General features: G+C 41.5%; 1 protein-coding gene across 2 annotated transcripts in view; it reads left to right on the plus strand.

The window, feature by feature from the left end:
- The first annotated feature begins 10,321 nt into the window (after positions 1–10,321).
- ZNF366 (zinc finger protein 366) overlaps positions 10,322–25,410 on the plus strand; it is a 64,921-nt gene continuing 49,832 nt past the window's right edge. Inside the window, exon 1 of one of the 2 annotated variants that reach the window (XM_074384884.1) lies at positions 10,322–25,383. The gene's annotated coding sequence lies outside the window, so the exon portion shown is untranslated. The remainder of the gene's footprint in view (positions 25,384–25,410) is intronic. The other variant, XM_074384881.1, reaches the window with a different exon arrangement.

Raw genomic sequence — 25,410 nt, forward strand, 5'->3', positions numbered from 1 at the left:
AACACAGGCCTTTTCCTGTGTTTGAACTCACCGCCAATGGCTGTCCTACCAAAGGTAAACAGCATCAGTCTAAGCAAACTACTATGTTTCCAAAAGAAAGCTTTTAACTTTTCTGCTGGAGGAGGCAGGAGGGGGTTGTTTGAGGACTGGGTGGAGGAGAAGGAGGAGGTTAGACCAGAGGAAACACAAGTGACCCTGGAGCCTTGCCCTGCTGTGTTTCTTTCTTTTCTTTTCTTTTCACCTCTCTCATTATTTTTGGCTGGCTCCTTTGTGCGTGCTGCCTTCTATTCACTGACAGCTGCTTTGAACATCAGTCATATCAGGTCATCTGCCAAGCTGTGCGCCTCTGGTCACATTGCTCTGAGGCCTCCGGTTTTTCAGCTTCAAAGCACCTCACAAGCAGTGACTTGCCTCCTTTGGAGAGGGTGTTAAAAGAAGGGGAAGCCTGGGATGGACTCATGAAGCCTCTGGTGTTAAGGCTGGAAACTTCAATCTCATTTTGCAGAGGAAGAAATTAGAACCGAAGAAGAGTTGCAGAGGCCTACTTCCTGGTCCTTGTGGTTAGTAAGTGGAAGGGCCGAGGGTAGAAGCCAGATCTGTTCATGTCTAGTCTGAAGGTGTTCTTCCCACTCTTTGGATTTCAAACCATATTTCTCAAGAAGTCTTAGCCTACCTCAAATGTGCCTCATTGATGACAACATTTTAAGAATGAGATGGGTGAAGGGGTGGGGCTAGAAGAATGCCCCGTGGAGGGAACCATCCTCCTCCTCCAAGTGACACCTCTTCTTTTTGGTCTCATTCACTCACGTTTTCATTCATTCATTCAAAGTTGCTTCTTGAGCAACTTTCACATGCCAAGTGGCTTCCAGACACTGGAATACAGGGGTGATCCAGCAAAGTCTGATTCCCATGAAACTTACATTCTGTGGTTTGAATTTGTTCCCAAGGAGGATTATTTTTTGGTGAAAGGGTCCTGTTGATTTTTTTTCTCCTTTAAAGAAAATAACATCTTTCCAACATCTAGCCTTCAGATTAAGTGGTATTCATTAAGCAGTTGCAACACTAAGTATAGATTTTGCCACCACCTAAAGCAAATTAGCTGCTGATCTTCTAACCCATGGTAATGTAAAATCTATAAAGAAAAGACAGCTAAAGAGAGAACTTGACTAGACAACATCACCCCCACTCACTAACAAATGTTGGAAAGAAGTAAACATGTCAGTGGCATAGATGATGAGTTAAACTCCTATGGCTTGTAGTCTACCAGGGGCCACTAATACATTCACTGTTTTGTTATCCCACATACGATGTAGGGAGGTGAAAAAATATGTGACTATTTTATCATAGACCTACTTGGTTGGTGGTATGGTGAAGGTGGGTACAGCAGTTAACAGACTTAGTTAATTTCGGAGTCAAATTTTGAGATCCACCCACCTATGAATATTCCTACCTGGGATTTTTGGTTTGAAAAGTTAGAGCCAAAATTGTAAACTAGCAAAAGATAACTGCTACATGGCAAATAATAACAAAACTAACTGGTTTTTTGAAAAAATGCTTATTATCTCATATTTCTGTGGGGCAGGAATTCAGAAACAGTGTATCTGAGTGGTTTGGTTCAGGATCTTTGATGAGGTTGCAGTCAGTGTGGCAGGGCCTGCCACTGTCTGAAAGTGTGACTGAGCCAGATGCTCCATTGCCGAGACAGTGCACTCGCAAGGCTGTCAGTGGGAGCCCTCAGTTTCTCTCTATGTGATCTTTTCCGCATGTTACTTAGGTCATGACATGGCTGCTAATTTCTCCCCAAAGCAAGCAATCCAAGAAAGAGTAAACAAGGAGGGGACTCCAGTGCCTTCTGTGTCTTCTAAGTCCCTTACTGTCGCTCTTCCATATCCTGATTTTATGGAACAAATCACTAAGTCCAACTCACACTAAAAAGATGAGGAATTGATGTCATCTCTCAAAGAAAGGAATATTGAAGAATTTGGAGATGTATTATGAAACCCTAATGCTAGGTCCCCTTCACATATATAATTAAATTTTTCTTAGATTATTTTATTTGGGGAGGGTCTTGCTGTTGCCAAGGCTGTAGTGTAGTGGGGTGATCACTGCTTACTGCTCATTGCAGCCTTGACCTCCCAGCCTCAAGCAATCCTCCCACCTCAGCCTTTCAAGTAGCTGGGAACACAGGCTAACGCCACTCTGCCCAGCTAATTTTCTTATTTTTCTTCTGTAGAGACAGGTCTTACTGTGTTGACCAGGCTAGTTTCAAACTCCTGGCCTCAAGCAGTTCTATGGTCTTGGCCACCCAAAGTGTGGGATTACAAGCATGAGCCACCATGCCTGGCCCAATTCTATCATATTATATAGATTCCACATAAATATTCCATTTTTGTCTTATTTTTAAAAAATAAGATCTGTTCACACTAGGCCTATGTGCTCACAAAGCACTTTACATTGAACATAGACTCTTCAATTTGCCATGATCACCACCAAACCCTCTGTTACACATGGCACACCTATTGAACACATGTGTTACCTGCTTGGCTTATTTAAATTTTTGGGTTTAGAGCTAAATACTGATCTAGATCTAATGAGGCTGGAAGACATGGCAATGGAATTGAAGAAGGAAGAAGCCTGACCCCTGGCGTGAGTTGTATCCTGGAAGATTGGGAAATGAGACAGGTTGTGGGTTTTCTTAGAGTGGCTGCAACCTTGCATCACACCTGCATTGGGCTGTATAGATAGATGTCAGGGGCAGGAGATCTGGGCACGAGGCAGGCAATAGGTCAAAGAGATTTGGTAGATGTTCCTGTGATGGAACTTGACACTGAGTGTTTAGAGTCACCAGGAGAACCAGCCCCCTTTGAGAGGACCATGAATGACCCAAATGGATCAAGGCTCAGTGCTGTCTTCCTAAGATTGCCTGAGTCCTACGTCTGGGACAACCTAAGGAAGGGTGTGGCATCCAAAAACTAATGACATAGAATTGTTGGACAACTTTGCCAAGGAAGGGAACTCTAATTATATTTAGTTTAATGTATAAAAATAAAGTTATTTCCTGACCCTGGTGGGCCACAGACACATGAAGAGAGCCTGCAAGCAGAAGAAAAGGCCTTTACAACCTCTCTGGAGGAGACTGTGAAAAGGTGAGCTTTACTAAGTTATGGAAATGAAGATTGGAGAATGATTAGCCTAATAATAACCCACAGTTGACAGTGCACTCAAAGACTGTTAGTGGGAGCCCTCAGTTTCTCTCCATGTGGCCCTCTCCATAGGCTACTTGGGTATCCTCATGACAGGCTGCTAATTTTGTCCCAAAGCAAGCAATCCAAGAAAGAGAAGACAAGGATGGCTTGCTTTACTTTTAATATGACTATGAACATTCCCCAACTTAAAAATGCTTGTTTGCTCCTACCAGATATTCAGAGCTCAGACTGCATGTTCCTTGTTGGTTAAGTCCACAAGCCAGTTGTGATACGGTGAAATAGATATTTGGTATTTAGTCCCCTTCCTGGCATACAACTAAAATTCTTGGAATCTTCAAAATGATGTGTCATTTGATAGGCTAATGAGTTGACTGGTGGCTGGGAGCCCATGGTAGCTTCAGGATGGGGGCTGGTCACAGGAAAGACCAAGTTGTAATTACAGCGTTGGGACGCTCAGCCTCACCCCTTAACCTGCAGGAAGGGGAGAGGGGCTGAAGGTTAAATTGATCATCAATGGCCAGTGATTTAGCCAATCATCCCAGTGTAATGAAGCTTTCATAAAAACCCCAAAGGACTGGGTTTGAGAGCTTCCAGGTGGCATGCCCAGAGAGGACATGGAAGTTCTGCCCTCCTTCCTCCATGTTTTGCTCTATCCAACTCTTCATCTTCTGTTCATTTGTATCCCTTGTAATATCCTTAATAATAAACCAGCAAAGGTAAGTAAGTCTTTACCTGAGTTCTGCGAGCCACTCTAGCGAATTAATTGAACCTGAGGAGACGGTTATGGGCACCCTGAGGTATAGCTGATTAGTCAGAAGCAAAGGTGAAACAACCCGGGGCTTTCGATTTGCACCTGAAGTGGAGGATAGTATCATGGGACCGAATCTTCAACCTGTGAGATCTGATGCTATCTCCAGGTAGATAGTGTTGACATTGAACTGAATTAGGACACCCTACTGGTGTCTGCTGCAGAATTGGTTGATTCCTAGGTATGTGGGGAAAACTCGCACATGTCTGGTGTCAGAAGTGTTCTGTGATGTAAATGTATAGCAGGAAAAACTTGAGTGTTTTTCCTGTATCCTCAGATCAGTTGTTAAAACCATAATGTCCTGGAACTCTGTTACAACACCACCAATCTACCAAGTATAACAGTTTTCTTAGAAATTTCAGCCTGGGTTCTACATGGAATGCCTGGGGTACATTTTCCCCAATTCTAGTAGGTCAAATACTGAGTTCTACTCCATCTCTCCAACTACCACTGCTGGGCTAGCTTGGGAGATGCCAATAGCTTTTTGGTAACAGCACTGGATATTACTCAAAGGGAGCTCTCTGTTAGGTGAGTGTTGAGAAAATTAGACGTGGGACGATGACAGCAAGGCAAGCAGACAGGAGGCTTGGGTGGAATAAAGTGGTGGGTAGGCACTTAGCTTTGGAGGCTCTGGAAACTGGGGATGGTAGGGAAATGGTAGATGTTGCTGTTTGAAAGTAGGGAGCTTTCATAATTCAGTTCTTCTTAAGCCAGGCATTGCCTATATTTATTCTCCAACAGACTCTGGTCAAACTTGGTCATCCTATGACCTCTCCAGGCACTAATATTGAAACTGCCTTTGCAAAACTTACAACTGAGGAAATTAAGACAATGAAAGAGATCGGACTTAATCAACTCTGTCTTGCTTCTAACTTTTAAGCTGTCCTTGTTCATTCCTGAGCATAGGCCAAACTAACTTTGGGAAGGAATTCAGTTCTTGGTTTTACTCTCCTAAACAATATTGATAATAGCCCTTTCCAGAACAGACTCCCTTTTTGCTTGGGGACCAGTCTGCCTTTCAGTACTAACAAATTAGCTACAAGATTACAAATTACAGTTTAGGGATCATGCGGCCTCTGGCTCCAAGAGTCTGAACCTCACCAAATTGCTCCTAGGGGTAACATCACTATTGTAAAACCTAAGATCAGTGCTTGAGATATTTTGCAGGCCCTGCACTGGATGGATCAGCTGACACCACCCAGACTGGTAATCTGGCTCAACCAGTTCTGCCATCCCACCTAGGAACAGAAGACAGCAAGAAAACCTCACTTCCACCCACATTATTCCATCTCCAACCTGACCAACCAGCACTCCCAACTTCCCAAGCCCCTGCCCACCAAATTTTCTTTAAAAATTGCAATCCCTGAATGCTGGGGGAGACTGATTTGAGTAATAATAAATCTCCAGTCTCCTGCACAGCCAGCTCTGCATGAATTACTCTTTCTCCACTGCAATTCCCCTGTCTTGATAAATGGGCTCCGTCTAGGCAGCGGGCAAGGAGAACCCCTTCGGCGATTACCACAGTCCACCTATGTCTCTTGATGAGACTCACTGGCAGGATCAACTTTACAGCTGCTCATCTGCTTCCACTCTTGCTCCCCTTCATTCTTTGCACAGCGACCAAAAGAAGCTTTCTGAAACGTGAACCTGACCATTCCATCCCCCACGTAAAATCTTTAACGATTTCCCACCCTTCTCAGGATCAAGGTCACAATCTGAACTCAGGCCTGGCTGGCTGGCCCCTTGCATGAGCTGTCCCTCACCATCTTTCCTGATTCGTGCTCATTCTTGAGGTCTCAGTTGACGTGCCATTTTCAGGAAGAGCCTCCTGAACTTCCTGCCCGGATTTGGTCCCCTGCTACATGGTCCTGTCACTCCCAGACTTCATCTTCAGAGCACTGACCACCATGGTAACTGTTTAGCTCTTCAGGTATGGTTTGTTTGATTTCTTTAACGTATTTCTCCTCTACGAGGCAATGAAATCCAGAAGCACATTAACCACTCCTAGCATGGGGCTTCCTGGTCCATAAGACATGTTTATTAAAGGGTTGCCCTATGAACCTTTGTGCCTTTTATATTGTAATACATGCGGTTCTCCGATTATAGGGAGCAGTGATTGGTTTTTACTATGTGACATGCAGCGTTAGTTTGGAGAGCAGGGTATGTTAGCTTTGTGGCTAAAAATTAGGGCTCCGAGCGAGAATTCCCTGGGTTTGAAATCTTACTATTTGTGTGGTACCAAGGAAGTAGTATGATGTCTCCATTACTCAGTTTCTTCATCTATAAAAAGGACAGGGGGGATGGTGGACAATAATAGCACCTACTTCAGAGGACTGTTGTGATGACTAAGTTAGTTTGACATATGAAGTGTTTAGAAGTGTCTGGCACATGGTAAGTATGTGAACGATGTTAACCTATTCTTTTTACTCCAAATACTGTACAAAATAGAGGTGTTCTTATCTCCACTTGTCACATGAAAAAACTAGATGCGTAAAATAGACTTTCCTCAATAACTTGTCTAAATGAATCTTTCATTTCATCTTCTCATGCTAAAAAAAAAAAACTTAAAAGAAAAAAAGAAATGAACATTCTCACGTTTTTGAGAGTTGGGACTTGGAAGCTTTTGGGGTTTGGCAAGTTGAAGACTGTACATCAAAGAAACAAAGGAAGTTTCAAAACAGTTTCAGGCTGGGGACTGTGCCATCCCTCCTGCACTTTCACGTAGCAAAACTTAGCATGTTCGTGAGAAGCCCAGAGCAGAGAGAAGAGACACATTTTCCATAGAATCTGCAGGGGCGATGGGGAGCTGCTGGAGCGTGACTCAGAGCAGCAGGAACTTGCATCTCCAGGTTGCTGCAGGAAGTGAGAACAGTGGCTCCTAACCAGTGCCCAAGTGCCTCAGGAACTCTGCCAGTGTCTCCAAAGGCATGGCCATGTCCTCAAATCAAAGTCATTTGATTCCTTTTTTTTTAAAATCTACGCTATGCATCCCCTGTGAGAGGAAGTGAGTGCCAGAGGATACCAAACAGAAAGACTGTGAATCACTGGAGTAGCCAGTCTTCCTGGAGAGAGATGAGTCCTGCATCAGGCTTCTAAAAAGACATCTGGCGAGGACAGGAATATTCCTGGCAGCCCATTTGTAATGGCTCCAAACTAGAAACAATCCAATGTCTGTCTTAAGAAGAAGAGATGTATCAATGGTGGTATATCCACAGGCTGAAACCCTATCCAGCAGTGAGAGTGAATGAGCCACAGCTACATCAACAACAGGGACAAATTCCACGAACACACTACAAACGAAGTGTAAGCCAATGCCATTTTCATGTAAATTCAAAACCAGGTAATGTGCATCCATGTCAGGTGCTGGAAGTCAGGGCATGTGAGTGGAGGTAGTGACAGAGGTTTGGGGGTCTGTGTCCTGTTTCTTAATCTGGGTGCTGGCTACTCAGATGTGTTCCTTTTGTGAAGTTCCCTGACCTGTACACTTACTTTTTTGTGCTTTTTTCTGAAGAATATGTTCTATTCCAATCCTTTCTCTATTCCCTCCTACCCAGCTACCTCCATGACTTGAAATCAAGTTGGTCCAGGAGTCAACAGATGATCCCAGAGTTCTGTGTCATTGGAAGCTGGCACCATACAAATTCGGGCACTTCAGAGGCAGGATGCCATTCTGAGCAGAGCTCCTATTTCTGTGGTGCTGGTTCTGAGGGCTGGAGTCACAGCACTGCCCTCACCTTGGTTTCTCTCCTTGTCCTCCTATCTATTCCCGGGGGTAGGCAGCCCCTCTCTCTACTCAAGTACTCTTTATAATATGCTGTGCCACATGGGGCTTTCCTGAGGGGTGAGAGCCACAGCCATGTGCCCTTCCCGCTCATATGTCTCAGTTGGATCATTCACTTTCAGTCAGGATGCAGATAGGCCAGGACAGAACTAGAGCTCCAGTGGCCTGATTAGAGATCTCTCCTGCCAAGCCTAATGGGAGGGTTAGGAATTTCTACTCCTGACACCCAGTGGGTGGTTTCACAAGTTTTAGAGGGTGACTGTTCAGGTGATTGGCACCTCAGGGGAAGAGGGAAAAGCCTTTTCTGTGAATCTCACAGGCAAGGATGCAAGGCCATGTGAGCATGGAGCAGCTTGGCACAAAGCAGCCTTGAAAGTCCCCTGGCTGGCTGCAGGGAAGATGTCAGATCCCGACTGGATGCTGTCCCATTCAGTCAAAGCCATGCAGCCTGAAATGGCACATGTCCCAATCCAGGCTGTCTGGGCGGGTCAGCTGGCCTGGAGAAAACAACACGGCCTCAACGTGACAGTCCCCACATTCTGCAGACTTAAAAGGGAAATCCTTTGGATTCTGCCTGGACTCCTGGGGCTCAGCCCTGGCCTTGCCCTGGGGCTGCAAAGAAGAATAAAAATATGGGAAGGGCTGTGTGTTGCTGCAATAGATTCTCCAAGTGATCAGAGGTGGTTTCGTGCCTGCGAGGAGTTGGTAGCCTGAGCATCTTGCTGCTTGGATCCCTCCTTTCCTCTGCTGCTGATGCCCCTGACACCTCGCCCCCTCCCTATTGCTCCTCCTCACCCCACCTCACTCCCACGGATATCTGCTTTTTTATTGTGATTTCAGCTGCCTGCTTGTTTCACCTCCCTTATTCAAAGGTTTGCACCAGTGCTGCTCCCACTTTAAAAGACTCCGTTCCTAGGCCTTCCTACTCCTTTCCCTCATGCCCCTTCCCTGGCTTTCTCAGATGTTCATTTTCATTTCCCTTCCCATTTCTACAAAGGCAGGATGCAGAAGAAGGCCAGCAGAGGGCAAAGAGCCCAAGAGCCGGGATCAGGAGACAGAAACGTGTTGGCATGTGGCTCTGGGCAAACCGTAGAGACTGTCTCTGTCATCCGTGTTCCCCACTGTTGGTGAGGCTGGGTCACTCAGGCCAGAACTCCAGTGCCGTGGGTGTGCCAGTGTCGGTGCCGTGGCGGATGTGAAGAATGGGACTCTGCCCTGGCCTGGGCACACGTGCTGAGTATCAAAATCTTATCAAAATCTTCATGTCTCTTTCTGATACATGCACATATATTCAGATAACTAGATAGAAAGAGAGACAGATAGATATGTAGATAGATTAGATAGACAGACAGATAGATAGATGATAGGAAAAAAACCTGTCAGAATAAAAACATAATCCTATAGACCAATAAGGACTTAATCACAATCTTACAGGGTCACTGATTCACAATTGTTCTTTCCCTGAACTCACTTTTGTGACTCTTTGCAATCAGGTGTATCTGTTCACCTCATTTTTTTCACACTTGGGCAAAATGAGGAAGTAGTGTAAAGCTAGTTTTTCTTTTGCTGCCACAAAGGCCTACGTAACTGCTAGTTCCTTTTCACAGTGAAAATGATCCTAGCCAGATGAATGAGGGGTGCAAAAGACATAACACAAATCCGAGAAGTTAAAACGCAGCTCATACCTAAGTGCAGCTAAGGCTAAGCAGAGCCCAAGCCTGCCTGCGGAAGTCCCAAGTCTTCTACCTTGATAAAGGCTACTTCCTCCATTTTTGCTGCTCCTGCCTCCCCCATATGTTTTCAAAAATTGTGGCTGATTTATCTAAGCCCTATACTGCTTGGCAGTATTTTGAAATTAGAAATCTCCTTCCAGTTTTCCAGAGGTGATTAAATCCAAGAGGCCTTAGGAAGGTAGAGGATAGGATGATACAAACAACAGATCTGAGATGACCGTGTCCTGCAGCAGTTGTGGTTAGTTACTTCTTTTCTCTTTTTCGTCCATCAGTGATGGAAGCTGGATTGGGTCTGTTGCATAAAGCTCGGTGACCAGAGCATAAGTCTGCTATTCGATTCTGGAAAAACTCTAAGGATCCAGAGTCAGCCGAGGAATTGCAGCGATGCTGGTGTTTCAAAGGGCCTAGGAGAAGCCAGGAGTCCTGGCTGACCAGCCCCGACACTGTCTTACAGGCCGCAGGTTTACCTTGGTTAGCACGACAGGCCAAGCTCTCCCTCGCTCCGAGTCGACATGACATGATTTGTTCCCTTTCGGCTGTGTCAGTTCTGCAAACCAGATACCGGAGGCTGCAAGCACGGGAGAGCCTGCCTTTCTGGAACACCATTTGTTTGGACAGGACAGGCCACTAAGGCGTTTTCATCGCTTTAAAGCTCCCAGGGCAGAGAGCATATTTGAGGAATTCCTTTTTTCAAAGATTTTTTTTTTTCTTTTTTGCCCCTTCCAACATTTTGTTTAAGAGAAAATGAGATGTCTATCTTCTGTTTCCTTATTTTTTTTCAGGAAAGCAAAGGGTTGTTGACTTCCTCCCTCTCCCCTCCCTTCCTTCCTTCTTCCCGAAGGTACTCATCTGAGAAAAAGAGAACGAAGTATTGTTCCTGTTCTCTTTCTTAAGTCATTCGAAACACTGTCCCTGCGAGTTCTTTAAGTTCCCTGCAATCTGTACACAAGTGAAAGAGGGAGAGAGAGAGGGAGAGAGACAGAGAGAGCAGGGATCAGGTAAAGGAGTGGGGCTGCTGCAGCCATTCAGACCTCAGGAGCTGGTAAGTTACCCATGCAATCATTTCTGCTTCCATTTCAAGGTTCCTGGGGTGGATACTGCTGTGGGCATCTTCAACAGAAAATACCTTACTGAGTATAGCCTTAACCAAAGGGTGTGAGTGATGGATGGCCCAGAATTTAAGCTAATACTTTTTTTTTTTTTTTTTTTTTGTAAGAGAATACTGATGCTTTGCAGAGCTAAGGCTGGTAAAACTAGAAATAGAATTACATTGGGACTAAAGAGGACACTGTGTTAAATCTGAATTTTGGCATAGATCATGTGGCTGGGTGAACCAGGAGCCACTGGAGTATGAGATATGTCCCGCTGTAGAATTTGCTCTTCCTCAGTACTATGTCCTGGGAACCTTATCAGGCTGTCTGTTAAGGACTGTGGTTTTTCTCTGGGGTTTTTGTTAACATGTTGCCTGGACTGAGGTGCCCTTCTCCTGTTCTTTTCTTTCCATTCCGCATCCCCCTAAAGGAGGATTGTTAATTGTTATATGATGGTTATTCTGCATCACTGAAGTAGGAGGGAAAGAAAGAAGGGAATGTCACTTGGAAATAGTTCTGCATGTGGGGAGCTTATGTGCTCAGGTTCCCTGTGCAATGTCATCTGCCACATGAAAGAAGGCAAAGGTTTTGGGGCATATAGCTTTAGTTTTGGAAAACAATATGCAGCTAGAATTGGAGGATTAAGATTGATCGTTTATGTCTGTAGGAGGGGAAAACTAAGTTCTAGCACAATTGAAAAACATTCACCCAGTGCCTGGGTTTCCAAGCACCAAATAGAGCACAGCAAGCTAGTCAGGCTCATATAGACAACTAGTTTTTAAAAGTCTAACTGGATTCAGTTAAATATTTCATAAAGGATAATGTTACCAGGAACCCATCATCACAAGCCATGGGGGAGCCGAAATCATGTTGTCAAAAATAGGTCAGCAAGGTCACTCTGAGAGACTCAGTATGTTTCCCAATATTAATACTTCAATTCCGAGAGATGCCGAATGGGAGAAAGCCAATGGCCATACACACTTTTAAAAAATATTCACTCCTATGAAATGTACTGACTGAAATCACCTGGGATGTGAAGAGTAAGATAAAAATAGCTAGACTCTCATTTTTAAAATTAATTTGGCCAGACTATGCTTTAACCACATTCAAGTAATTAATCTTTATTCAAAATTGAACCGTCATCTTACTAACGATGAGAAACATGATAGAACTAGACTGTGATGTAGCTTTTGTTCCATTAGTCAGATCTCTTTGTTCTTCTCCTTTTTTCAATAGACTTTCCTTAGGAGCACCATAAAAGGAGCAATGTAAAGAGACGTGATTAGAGTTTGCCAGCTTGCAGATGCAAAATTATTCTAGTAACAATTGAAAATGGTTTCCAGCTACCCTACCTCCTCCCCTTACTACTCAATTTTTATAGATCTTCAGATCAAAAGGTAGCTGGGATAGATTGTCCAGGGGATTATTGCATCATTTATCAGCAGTTGTGGCCCCAGAAGAAAACGCAGGTCTGCGATCTTCACTTGCTCCTTTCAGTTTCATTTCTCTTGATAATGTGTTTAATTTTGTGTCCAATTAAAACAATATCACAGAACACATTCTAATTTTGTTTATTGAGTAAAAGCATCAGATGCAACACAATAAGAAACAAATGACAGCAGAGTCATTTGTTAAAGACAAGAAAGGCACTTAAATTAAAGACAAGGAAGGCACAAGGTGGGTAGGCCAGTGGCTCAGAAAACGGCCCCACTGCTAGCATGAGTCTTCACTACGGCTTGAGATTAAGAAGCTGAGGATATGCAGTTTTCTTTAAAAGAAAAAATTGTATTCAATATTTCCATTTAAGTTGTTAAGTCATTGCCGTGAAATTATTTCTTGGATCTTGTGGAATAAGGACTTTAGCTACCTGAAGAACAAAAGCCATCGACTGGTTTAGTCTAAGTCACTACCACTCAATCTGTCTTTACTCACTCAACTCCAAAGAGTGAGTTGGCATTTGTGGAAACTTCCAGTGTGTGATTCTTTGGGGGTCATGGTGTGATATCATTGGGGGAATTCCAGTTTGAAGTGATACAGAATTTGAGACATACAATATTTTACTCATTAATTTCTGCCAAAACTATACACATAACTAAGTTATGATTTCTTAAATACATTTTAAATCATGTCAGGATGTGTGTCCTGTAGATCTGTGTGCTTAGATGTGAGTCAAATTAGAGTGAGTAGGGCACAGGCTGTTGTCATATTAATTTGGGTTTGAATTTCAGCTTCCTCGCTTACTGATAGGCCTCAGGCCAGGTACTTAACTGCTCTAAGTCTCAGTGTCCCCAAATGTAAAATGGCATCAACATAATGGAATTGTGAGGATTAAATACAACTATTGATATAAAACACTTAACACAATGTTTGGTAAGTAGTAGAAGTCAATCGATGTCAGTTATATGTATTTTTAAGAGCCATATATTAACACTTAAGAGTACTGTATTTTGTTCATATAGAGAATAGAATGAGTCTCCTATAATTTGTGACATTATTCTTGCTTAGTACTGTACCGAGGATATATCAGAGCAGATATTAGTCCTCATAGCTTTAGCGTTGGGCACACATTGAATGAAGATATTCTGAACTCTAAATTCTTATAAAATAAAAGAGGGTAGATTTTAATGTATTGATACTTATCTTTGCTAATGGGAGAAGATTTTCCTTCATTGAATGCAGCTGTATTCAACACAGCTCAATGCAGGGGAAAGTTTGTCTTGGGATAAACGTTTTCAACTTGGATGAACGTGCGAAGATACTTCAGTTATATTGTAGATATTTTATTCTCCCTTTCACCCACTTCCCCAAGCACTCGAGTTCCGTGTCATTGGTGACCTTTTCCCTGGTCGTGGAGGTCTGGAGACACTTTTTTTGGAGACTATGGTAGTTGCACCGTGACTCAGCTAAAGAGAAATGGACTTAAAGTGACACATTCTCCTCCTGCCCAGGGTTGAGCACACTTGGGGTTCTCTCACCTCAAACATTCTAACAGTGAGCCCCTCACCTTCACACAGAGAAACACACTGTATCACCATGGGTGAATGTGTGTGTGTGTGTGTGTGTGTGTGTGTGTGTGTGTGTGTGTGTCTGTGTATGTGGTGCCTGATGGATCCAACTGCTATTTTTCTTTCACTCTAAACTTCAAAACCTATATGACCATTAGTCTGTTAAGTAATAATGATATTTTTACTTAGGTCTTGGTTAAATTTCTCTCCACTTACCAAAAGCAAAACATACAACAGGAAAAACAGTCAAAAATCTACCACCAATACACCAATATCTGAAGCCATTCAGGTCCTTTTGTTAGACTGAGAGCTTGTGATACAACAGAGACTTGTTTGGACACTTAACCTTAGGGACAAATCAAAGCTGAGTTGTTCTGCACTTACGTGCCAAAGGTGCCTTCTCATGTGGCTTGGTGGAGTAGAAAAAGACCAGACTGGAGGTCGGAACACTGATGTTCTGACCCAATCTCTGCATTTCCTATATGCATAACTTGACAGGTTTCTTTACTTTGATCTCAGTTTTCTCATCTGTGAAATGACAACATGGGCTAAAGTAATTTTCAAGGTGGCGTGTGTGTGTGTGTGTGTGTGTGTGTGTGTGTGTGTGTGTGTATTAGAGTTCACTTGGGGCTTGTTTACACTCTCCTCCTACCCTGCCATTGCACGGGATGAAATGTGAGACTCTTGCTGAGGTGCCGTGATTCTCTAAAACAGATTGTCGGTGTCTTGCTCCATCTTCTTCAGGGTGGCATTAACATTAACTGTAAATGCTCACTGTTAGAGCCATGCTTTTAAATGGAATTCCTGTTCAGCACTGGATGTTCTCCCAAGAAGATATTTCTGAGTATATCCATTGTTATTTTAGAAGCTATTAGTATTATAGAATAAGGAAAGTCCTAGCCGGTCGAGCAATCTCATGATAATGATCAATGTTCTAGAACCATATGTAAATCACAAGATCAATTACTTAGATCTGTAAACATTACAAATTAATATAAATAGCACTTTTTTTGAGACAGTCTGACTCTGTCACCGAGGCTGGAGTGCAGTAGCACAATCTCAGCTCACTGCAACCTCCACCTCCCAGGTTCAAGCGATTCTCCTGTCTCAGACTCCTGAGTAGCTGGGATTACAGGTGCCCACCACCATGCCTGGCGAATTTTTGGAATTTTTAGTAGAGATGGGGATTTGCCATGTTGGTCAGCCTGGTCTCGAACCCCTGACCTCAAGTGATCCAGCCACCTCAGCCTCCCAAAATGCTGGGATTACAGGCGTGAGCCACTGCGCCTGACCAAATAGCACTTTTTAAATTATGCATTTCTATATTATTTGCATCTTAGAGTGAGCATGTATTTATTAATCAAGAAAAACAGGTACTCAACTTTTTCTCTTCCCTTTAAAAATATTAGTAGGTTCCATTTCATAAGGTTTTGTTTCTTATTTTTTACAACGTGTGCTGTGATGAACCTATTTTAGAAGTTAGATCCATGTCCCTAATTTAATGGTGATGTAAAAAGGCAAAAAGATTGATAATGGAGTTTGAAAAATCAGCACCCACAGGTCATATTGCCTGCTTTAATTATAAGGAAAATAGAAACCTTATAGAAAAAGTTGTTTTCATTCTCCTGATTTAGTTTCTACCTAAATCACTCATAATTTTTTTTCTTACATGTTTATGTGGGTAACGAAATAGAGCAGCAATGGAGACAGATCTGCCTCTGACAGGAACATGGAGACAACAAATAATGCTGATGGCTGTTCTTTCTGACCATAAAGTAATGGTATTTACGAAAAAGAATCAGAACATGTCTTCATCCAGTGTTGTGTGCAATGTATACGTTCACAAGAAAGTAAGCACCAGGAGGACAAGACTTGGTTTTGCCCACTGCTGTCTGCCCAGGGCCTATAATAGCACGGAGCCTGTCATAGAGGCACGATAAATATTTGTTAAATAGATGAGTTCATGAATCAGTGGGCTGCAGAGTGAAAGATGCTATCTTTATACAATGCCAGATGAAGCCGTTAATTACTAAAAAAAAAAAAAAAAAAAAAGTTATTCAAACTTTTTTGGAGTCTAGACAATACCAACTTGCCAGTTTGATATATTTATCCCTCACCTGAATTGACTGGAATTATATGGGCTTGGTTCTGCTGTTGAGTGCATGGGGCTGCTACATGGGTAGTAAAATGTCATCTTGGCAAGCACCCCCACCCATTTGTTCATGGGAAATTAACATTTATCAGATAGATACACAGAAAAGACTGCTGCTGCATTTTCTTTTCCATTTGTTTTCTGGGCAGATGATGGGTTTGCAAATTGTTTTTGGCGACAGAGAGAACGGTCATTTGTTTTTCCTTGACTAAAAGAACTCCAGCCTTGTAGGAAATGTTCAGCTCTCTGGTTTGTTATAGGCAAAGGCTGTGAATCCAAGTTAAAGGAATGCCACTTGGGCTGAGTTTACAAAACACCATGTGGTAAAGTCAGGGAGAGAAATGTGATACCCTTGTAGAGCACAATACCCTTCCCTTTATTTAATTAAAGGCAATTGAAGAAAGCCAAAAGCACTGGATTGAGGCAGTTTTAAACTTATTTGGCAAATTTAAAGTGGTAAATCTAAATGCCTAATAGCAAAAGTTGGAAAGTTGGGATTTTGGAAGATGCTTTTTACATTTAACAACATTGGTGTTCAAGGTGTCTGTTAATTGTAGTAGAAACTGAGAAGGCTCCCTCTATTCATATCGATAAAACCTCTCTTTAGTGTCAAGTACCGGGGCACGCAAAGACAATTCTAAGCAATTCTCCTATATTCCTTTGAGAGATTATGCTCCCACTCTGACCTCATTCTGTGATGGCCACTGATACTAAATGGGAGAGTGACTTACCAGCAACAGCACTGCCACCACCAGCTCTGTTTATGCAGGAGTCATTACCAGGTTTGGGGCCTTAGAACTTTAGATACTTCATTGCACTTACCGCATTCTCAACTAGGAGCCTTATTCTCCTCATCTCAGAGCCAAAGAAAGGCTTATTGAACAGATAAACTAGAAAAAGTACATGATTTGCCAAAGGCAATAAATCAATGTTGCTTGTTTTCAGGTTTCTTAGTAAAAAAGAAGTGTCAGCTGTAGCTAATAATTTTTTTAAAAAATGTATTCTTTAAGGCAATAGCCTTCAAATGGGGTGCAAGGGCCAACAGCATGGCACCACCTAGAAGCTTGTTAGAATTGTAGAATCAGTCCCAGCTCCACCACAGATCGACTGAATCAGACCAGCATGTTAACAGGATCTGTAAGTGAGCAGTTGCACATTCAAGTTTGAGCAACACTGCCTTACGGTTTTAACTGTTGCACACAGGTTGATCTTGGAATGTAGGTCCCTATTCCAAGGAGTTATAAAGCCATTTGTTAATTTTGACCTTGTCCAAGAAAACGTACCTTTCTATTAAATATTGGTATTACTGGACAAATCTCCAGTCCATTCAGCTCTGAGCAACAGTAGGCATGATTTCTGTGATCTCCCCCATGAAGTTAACCCAGTGTCATGGAGTCTTAGCACTCTGAAAGGTCGGGGATATTTTTCAGGTGCTTTCTGAGCACCAATCATCAGAGCCACCTGGGGCAGATTTGTAAGCCCGCCCTCAGATCTAACAAATCCGAAGAGGGGACCAAGGCTCTGCCTATTATTCAAGCTACTGGCTCGGGGTAAGGAAGACCCCAGGGAGGGTAGTGATGAGTACTTCAGGGAGATCATCCTAAAAAATAATTTTGCTTTTTTCAGTAGCTTGAAAAAAAATCTTTAAAACAACAGTATACACATGAGGGCACCGCAGAGTTCTTCCAGGAAGAAAAGATACTCTGCCGGCTTCTTCCTTTGAATGCTTGAGAATAGGGACACGAAATCCTGCGGTTTGCCCTGTGTCTTCCTCAGGACGAGAGGGAGGACCCCGTTCTCCAGCATCACAGCCAAGGAGGAGACGCCAGTCCACACGCCCCCCTCTTCCCAGTCAGAAAGCTCTGTGGAAAGAATCCTTAGAGTTTCCTTTGCACTGGGGACTCACCGTTCTCCCTCGGCACAGAAATCAAGAGGGGACTATTGTTGGAGGGGTGGGGGAAGGAAGCAGGACCGGAATCGCCTCTGGTTCGCTGAAGCCTGGACAAAACGGGCCCTCTGCCTGGATGGAGCCCACGGCATGTCTCCCGTGACTGAGGCCCCCTGGCCACCTGCCATGGAAAGTGCAGGGAAATGAGGAATTTCACGTTTTCAGCACTATTTGATGGAACACCCACCCCCATCGTGCCCACCACTTGTTTCTTGCTGCTTTTCTAGTTTAGGCATTTTTCTTTCCCATAGCACAGTGGAATTTTCTCCCCTCATCCCTACCCCCAGAGAATTTTTTCAGTTTTTTTTTTCTTTTAAGCACAAAGAAGGGTCTTCTAGCATTATCCTTAAAAAAAAATGTATATATTGAACATTTTTAGGGTGCCAAAGAGCTCTATGCTTAATCTATAAAGGCGGGGTTCCTGAAGTGCTAGAATTTGAATTCTTAGGGTAAGGAACATGTGAAAAGTTCTGAAAGGTTGCTGGCAGGCATATCCAGAATCTCACCTCCTACCTGGCTTTTCAGAGATCTGGGCAAGGAGGGACTATTCCCAGCATCGTCTTTCTTGACACTCAGGAAACATTCAGTGATGCAGCAGGCAAGCGAGAGGCTCCTCCAACATGGTCTGCAGCCCTCCTAGCACCCAGTGATTTCATGGCACAATCACCTGTCTCTGGCCAGGGAGAAGTATCCAGAGGCAGAGAATTCTTCTGGTGACAGCTTGAACCCCAGATCTCAATGGGATTGTTTGTGAAGGAAGAGACAGCCCAGTTTTGAGGGCAACAAAGTGCTGCTCAAAACTGCATCATTTTGTAGAAGGCAATCCCATTCCATGCGTATTTACAGCCTCCATATGCTCAGACACATCCCACTATTTAGAATGACTGACATTGGCTCTTTTCCCCCGTGAGTTTCCTTGGAGCAGAATTTCAGCATCACATTTTTAATACATGCAGTTGGGAAGGACATTTAATGGCAAGAAAATCCCATTTCGGAAGGATTAGGACATAGATGCCAAATGTATTTGCTCTTCAATCAATACGGATATTTTAGGAGGGGTAGTGGTTTGCAGAAGTGCTATCGCTATGTCCATGGGACATGTACCTTACGCTTGTGTATACATACACACACTGCCTACCCAAATTCATTGGCGCTTATAAAAGATTATGAGCCAATGGGTTAGCCCCAAATTGTTTGACTCAAGAATGTAGTATCTGATGTTCAATCTCTTAAACTTCCAAACAGATTTACTGTCCTAATTATATTTTTCTTAGTGATGTTAAAAAGAATTTGAATATTGTTAGCTAGTGGGGACAGGGAGAACAGGGCAGAAGATTTAAGTGTTACTGCAAGCAATTCATAAAGCATTTCATCCACTTACTGTGAGATATTGTGAGAATGTGAGTAACGCAAGAAAGAATGTTACTTGGAGTCAGAGAATGGAGGATTGAGTATGCGTGCTGACACACAAATGGATGGCAGATCAGTGAACTAAAATGCATATGGAAATTTAGCATATGATAAAAATAACATGCATATCAGATGAGAAAGTTGAATTATGTAATTAATGAGATTGGGACAACTGGGTAGCTATTTGGGAAAAAAAAATAAACATATTCTTACTTGATTTCTTACATTAAAATAAATTCTAGATAGATCAAAGACTGAAAATGTTAAAAATAAAAATATACTGTGAACCAAAAATTTTGCTTAAAAAAATCTTTAATAAAACAAAGAAAACATAAAACCGTAGAGATGTGTTTTTTTTGAATCTCAGAGTAGGAAGGGCCTTTCTGGTTTTACGCAGAAGACTTAACATTTATCATGCATTTTATTGCATTACAATAAAAAGCTTTTTCAGGGCCCAAACTCAATAAACAAAGTCAAAAGACAAACAAAAAACTGGAGGAAGCATTTGCAACATGTATCACAAAGAGCTTAGTATAAACAGAAAAATGAGTAAATGACATGAAACACATACTTCACATGAAATACAGTTGACTTTTAAACATGCACAAAATACAAGATATTTTAATTCACAATAAGAAGATGCGAAATAAAACTATGAGATACCAATTTTTATCTACTTGATCGGTAAAGATGAAATATTTGTTAACACACTTGTCTCTGGGGTTCTGGAGAGAGCTCTCAGATATTTCTGGTGTAACTGAATTAGCAGAACATCTATAAAGAGCAATTTTTGAATGTCTATCAAACTGTAACATTGACTCCTCTTGATTTTATGCTACATAAATAAGATGCAAAAAGACATACCTACAACGCAGTGTATCTGCCACAGCATTATTTGGACAGAAAATAATTAGAAATAGCACACTCATCCATCAGTAACAGACTGGTTAAATTAGTACAGGGCATCTGTACAATGGAATGTTATGTAGACCTAACAAATGAAGGAACATAATAGAGTCCAGAAATGGACTCTAGGTATATGTTCAATTGATTTGACAAAGATGCTAAGGAGGGGGAAACAGCCTTTTTAACAAATGGTACTGAAACGATTCCATATCTATAACAAAAGAAAAAAATGAAGCTTGGCCCTTATCTCACACTTGGAGTAGATCATAGGCCTGAATGTAAGAGTTAGAACTGTAACATTTCTATAGGGAAACACAAGAGAAAATCTTTGTAACTTTGGCTTAGGCAAAGATTTCTAGTTATGACACAAAACATGAAATAAATGAAAACATTATAAATTGAACTTTATAAAAAGTAAAGACTTTTGCTCTTCAAGAAAAAGATACCGTTATAAAAATAAAAAGACGAGCAATAAACTAGGGGAAAATATCAGAAAATATATCTTATAAAGGACTTGTTTTAAGAATATCCGATAAAGGACTTGTTTTATGCATATTTTAAAACTCTTAAAATTCAGTAATGAGGTAAACAACCCAATTTAAAAATGGACACAAATTTTGAAAACTTAAACAAAAAAGACGTATAAGTGGGAGGTCAGCACATCAAATATACACAATATTGTTAGATTATGAAAATGCAAACCAAAACTCTGTTGAGATACCACTATACATCCAGTAAAATGTCTAAAACCAAAAAGATGGAAAATACTAAGTGTGGATAAGGACACAGAGAAACTGAAATTCCTATATGTTGCTGGTAGGAATGTAAAAGGATACTGCCTCTTTGGAAAACAGTTTGGTAGTTTCTTAAATAGTTAAATATATGCTTACCATTCAACCCAGCCATTTTACTCCTGGGTGACTACCCTCAAAAACTAAAATTATATGTTCCCATGAAGACTTGCACACAATGTTCACTGCAGCATTATTCTTAATACTCTCAACTGGAAACAATCCAAAGGCTGATGAATTGGCGAGTGGATAAGCAAAAGCTGGTTTGTCTATGCAATGGAATACTACTCAACAATAAAAAGGAACTACTGATATACGCAACAATGGATGAATCTCAAAATCATCATGCTAAGAGAAAGGAGCCAAGGAACCAGACACATGATAAATGTTGAATGCTTTTGTTTATAAAAAATTTCTAAAAGCACAAAACTATAGAGACAGAAAGTAGATTAGTGGTTTCCTAGGGCCAGGGGTGGGAATGAGGTCGGCTGCTAATGGGCATAATGGAACTAATTGGAGTGATGACATTATTCCAAAATTGGATTTTGTTGATGGTTGCACAACTGTATAAGTTTTCTAAAACTCATCACACTGCATATTTTAAAACACATAAAGTGTATATCATGTAAATTATACTTCAATAAAGCTGTTTAACTTGAAAAAAAATGAGGCAGCTTTATAAGTTCTGATAAGGGAGCAATCTCCAACCTGTATAGCTAAGTAAAAAGGCCAAGGTGCTTGAATTCTATAGAGTGCTACCACTTTCGTAATTTTTTAAAAGTATGTTTTTTTATAGGTATAGAATATCTCCAGAAAGATGCAATAGACTTGCTAATAGAATTTGCCTTCGGACAGGGAGTAGGATGGCTGGGAGACAAGGATATAAGGAAATATTTAACTGTATTTCCTTTTTGTACCAGGGAGAGGGTGGGGTGGAGTAGCTGAGACCCAGGTCAGCCACACCAGCTCTTTTATAGTGGGCAAATGTCTGAGCCTTTGTTTTCTCATCTGTAAAATAAAGTTGATCTCTAAAGATACTTCTGATTGTAAGTTCCATGCTCTGGGAATTTCCCTAAGGATGAGCATCTCACTCCTGTCAACATTCCTCTCATTCTTTCCCTGCCAGCATGTCACCAAATGCCACATATAAAACCACAACCAAAGGCTTTGTTCCTTCTCACCCAGTTGCCTCTTAGTTTATTTGGGCCCTGTTCTCTTCGCAAATATGAAAAATACGTCAACCACGGTGAAATGGCAGCCTAGAATGTTTTCTAGGGGCAAACATGCAAGACAGTACACAGGAACAGTTACAACCACGTCCTAGGGGCAGCTGCTTGAGAAGAAATCCCAACCACCTTGTTTGCTAGCAGCATGACCATGGGGAGTTCACCTGTGCAGTTTCTTCATCTGAATGACAGGTATAAAATAGCACCCCCTCTTTGGGTAGGAATTAAGAGTGATAATTCATGTAATTAATAATATTCAATAAATGGTTAGCCCTTTTAATTATTAATCTGAACTCCCCTACTCATGGGACCAGGAGCTTTCATAGAAGTAGGGGAAAGAGAGGCATGTAAGTTAACAGGTTGTATATTCATTACCACTGTAAACTGAGAGTCCTGGTGGTGATGAAATGGCTTATTTTTCATGCAACAACCCAAAGGGAGAGGCTGGAATAAATTCTGCTCCCTGCAAGCCAGTATCACTGAGGAAAACTTCTTCAAGAAACTTCTTCCAAGAGTCCATCCCCTGGAGTCAATTTCATTCTGAAAATGTGATGAACGCAAGCTGTGAAACAACAAGATTACGACATTATGCAGGGTGTTGAGCCAGTTAAGTTACAGTGAGTTTCAGTTTACATGATAAATGTGCCTTAATTGACATTTGGATTAAGATATTATTAAATATTAATACGGGGACAACTGCTTAACCTCTTCGCCATGGTAGTCATTCGACAAAAATGAGTTGCTGCTTCAAATCAAATGAAACCAACCCAAACACCTCTAATTACCATGATATGTGCATGTCTATTTTTCAACTTTAGTCTCAGTGCAGAAGCAAGGGTTTTATCTAAATCCAGACAATTATCTGTAGATCCCTGTAACTTCAAGTGTCTCATAAATAGTAGCCCTCCACGCATACACACACACACACACACACACACACACACACACACACACCCCACACGCAAATCCCTGGTAATTTTTAAAGGAGTTGAATTTCCCCCATGCATGTAAGGTGAGAGCAGACCCCTTTCACACTCTGCTTGCCTTATACATGATCAGATCACATTCTAGAACTGGATTCTAGAAGGCACAGTTCAGTTTAACAGTTGTTCTGATTACTAATTCTTTCATGTCTGTCTTCTCTCCTTAACTACATCAGAACTGTATTTGTCAGGAACTGTGTTTTAAACCATGTTTGTACTCTCTAGGACAAGAGGCTTCCCAAATTCTTCCTGGTCTCACATTAATTCTCTCAGATCCTTTGAAGAAGTAGCAGCTCTTATTATCCCTACTTTAGAGATGAGGAAACTATAGCTCAGAGAGAGTGAAGGATTCAGCTGAAGTCATATAGCTCCATGGATCTTCAGGATAATGTAGAGTTATTGCAAAGAGTCTGTATGTAGATGTCAAGTGCTTAATGTTTTTGGACTGACTAAATAATGGTTTAGAAGTATATGAACCTCTATTTATGTTATAGTATATGTTATGTTATGGTTATTTATAGTAATTAACCTATTCATTGATTAAATATAAATTTTAAAATGTTATTGAATTCAAAATAGCTTTTATTTCGTATTTTTCTAACTTATTAGTAATGTGCAAAATGTGTTGTTTTTTTTTTTAATTACAAGAGGTCCTTGAACTGAGAAGTCTGGAATCCATTGAAGTAGACCAAAGCTAGGACTCACTAATAAATTACAAAAAAGTGTTTTGAAGAGTCTAGTCTTCTAGTTGCAAAGAATATTTCCATTTTTCAATTGCTACCTATAGTAGGTTTGCATGTTTGATCAAAGCCTAGAAAATGCCTGGAAGTACTGATCATCATTGTTTAATTTCTTCCTTCATCTAACAACTATCTCCCCCAAAACTTGTAATTCTTTTTTTTTTTTTTTTTTGAGATGGAGTTTCACTCTTGTTACCCAGGCTGGAGTGCAATGGTGCAATCTCGGCTCACCGCAACCTCTGCCTCCTGGGTTCAGACAATTCTCCTGCCTCAGCCTCCTGAGTAGCTGGGATTACAGGCACGCACCACCATGCCCAGCTAATTTTTTGTATTTTTGGTAGAGACGGGGTTTCACCATGTTGACCAGGATGATCGCGATCTCGTGACCTCGTGATCCACCCGCCTCGGCCTCCCAAAGTGCTGGGATTACAGGCGTGAGCCACTGCGCCCGGCCAACTTCTAATTCTTACCTTTATTATCTAAGTGACCTTGGACAATTTGCTTACCTTATTTGTGCCTTAGTTTCCTCATTGATAAGGAGAATCATAGCACCTACCTTATAGAGTGCTGTGACAGTCACATGAGTTAATGCATGTAATGTCTTTAGCACATTCTTGTCACATAGGAAATACTCAACAAATATTGTTGCTGAATACTTGAGACTGTTGTTGACACATAGTTGGGGCTCAATAGACATTTTTGGAATGAATTAGTGAATAAATGAACACGTGAATAGAAATAAGGGCAGTTGTATATATGTAATTTTTAATCTACATTTCTTTAGTCACAGGCAGGCAATTAGGACAGCTGCTTTTGTGCAGAGGCTACATTTGGGGAATGTTCCTTTTGGGGAGCTCAAGCTAGAAAGCTGATGATGTTTCTGTATTTTCTGGCCAAGGAGACTTTCGAAGTTTATCAGCTTAATCTGCTAGATGTATCACAACATGCATTTAAAAAATCGGGTGGGAAAAATTTGGGTTGGAACTGATGTGAAGTATAGGCTTTATTCCTCATTAAAAACCATAAGAGGAAACAAAGCCGTTAGACCCTCTAAATGGGAGAAGAGAAGCGATGCTTTCTTGCCACAAACCAAAATGCTGAGGACCACAGTTATAAGAAGGTCGAAGGAAGTTAGAATGACCTTTCATAGCAGGCTCAATGTTTAGCTAGCTTAAAATTTTACTTTCAGATTATCCCAGGGTTAGCTACTTAGTTTGCTACATAAACAGCCTTGTAACCTTATAGGAACAGTTGTTTTTGCTTTGGTTTTGTTTCGTTTTGGTGTTTGTATAGTGAGGTTTTGAAAGGAGGAGAAAAGAACTTATTGCTTGACTTTAAAAGATGAGCTGTCCTGAGTTTCAGCACTAGCTGACATGGTTTTTGTTTTGGTTTGGTTTTAACAAAGGTATTGGCCAAATGGGCCAATGAAGAAATAATCCGTTTCTCAGATTCCACTGCCTTTTCTAATACTAGACAGTAATCAGATGACATGTCACAGCGATGATAGCAGCTAGTGCTCCTTGGAACTCCACACTGGGGAGGCTCTGTGCTGATGTGCGGACATGAAATTAAGACCCATTTTCTGCCTTCCAGAACTTTCCAGGTATGTTTATAATAAGGAACATTAATA

This window comes from Saimiri boliviensis, chromosome 1 (assembly GCF_048565385.1).
Source record: "Saimiri boliviensis isolate mSaiBol1 chromosome 1, mSaiBol1.pri, whole genome shotgun sequence".
Classification (NCBI taxonomy): Eukaryota; Metazoa; Chordata; class Mammalia; order Primates; family Cebidae; genus Saimiri; species Saimiri boliviensis.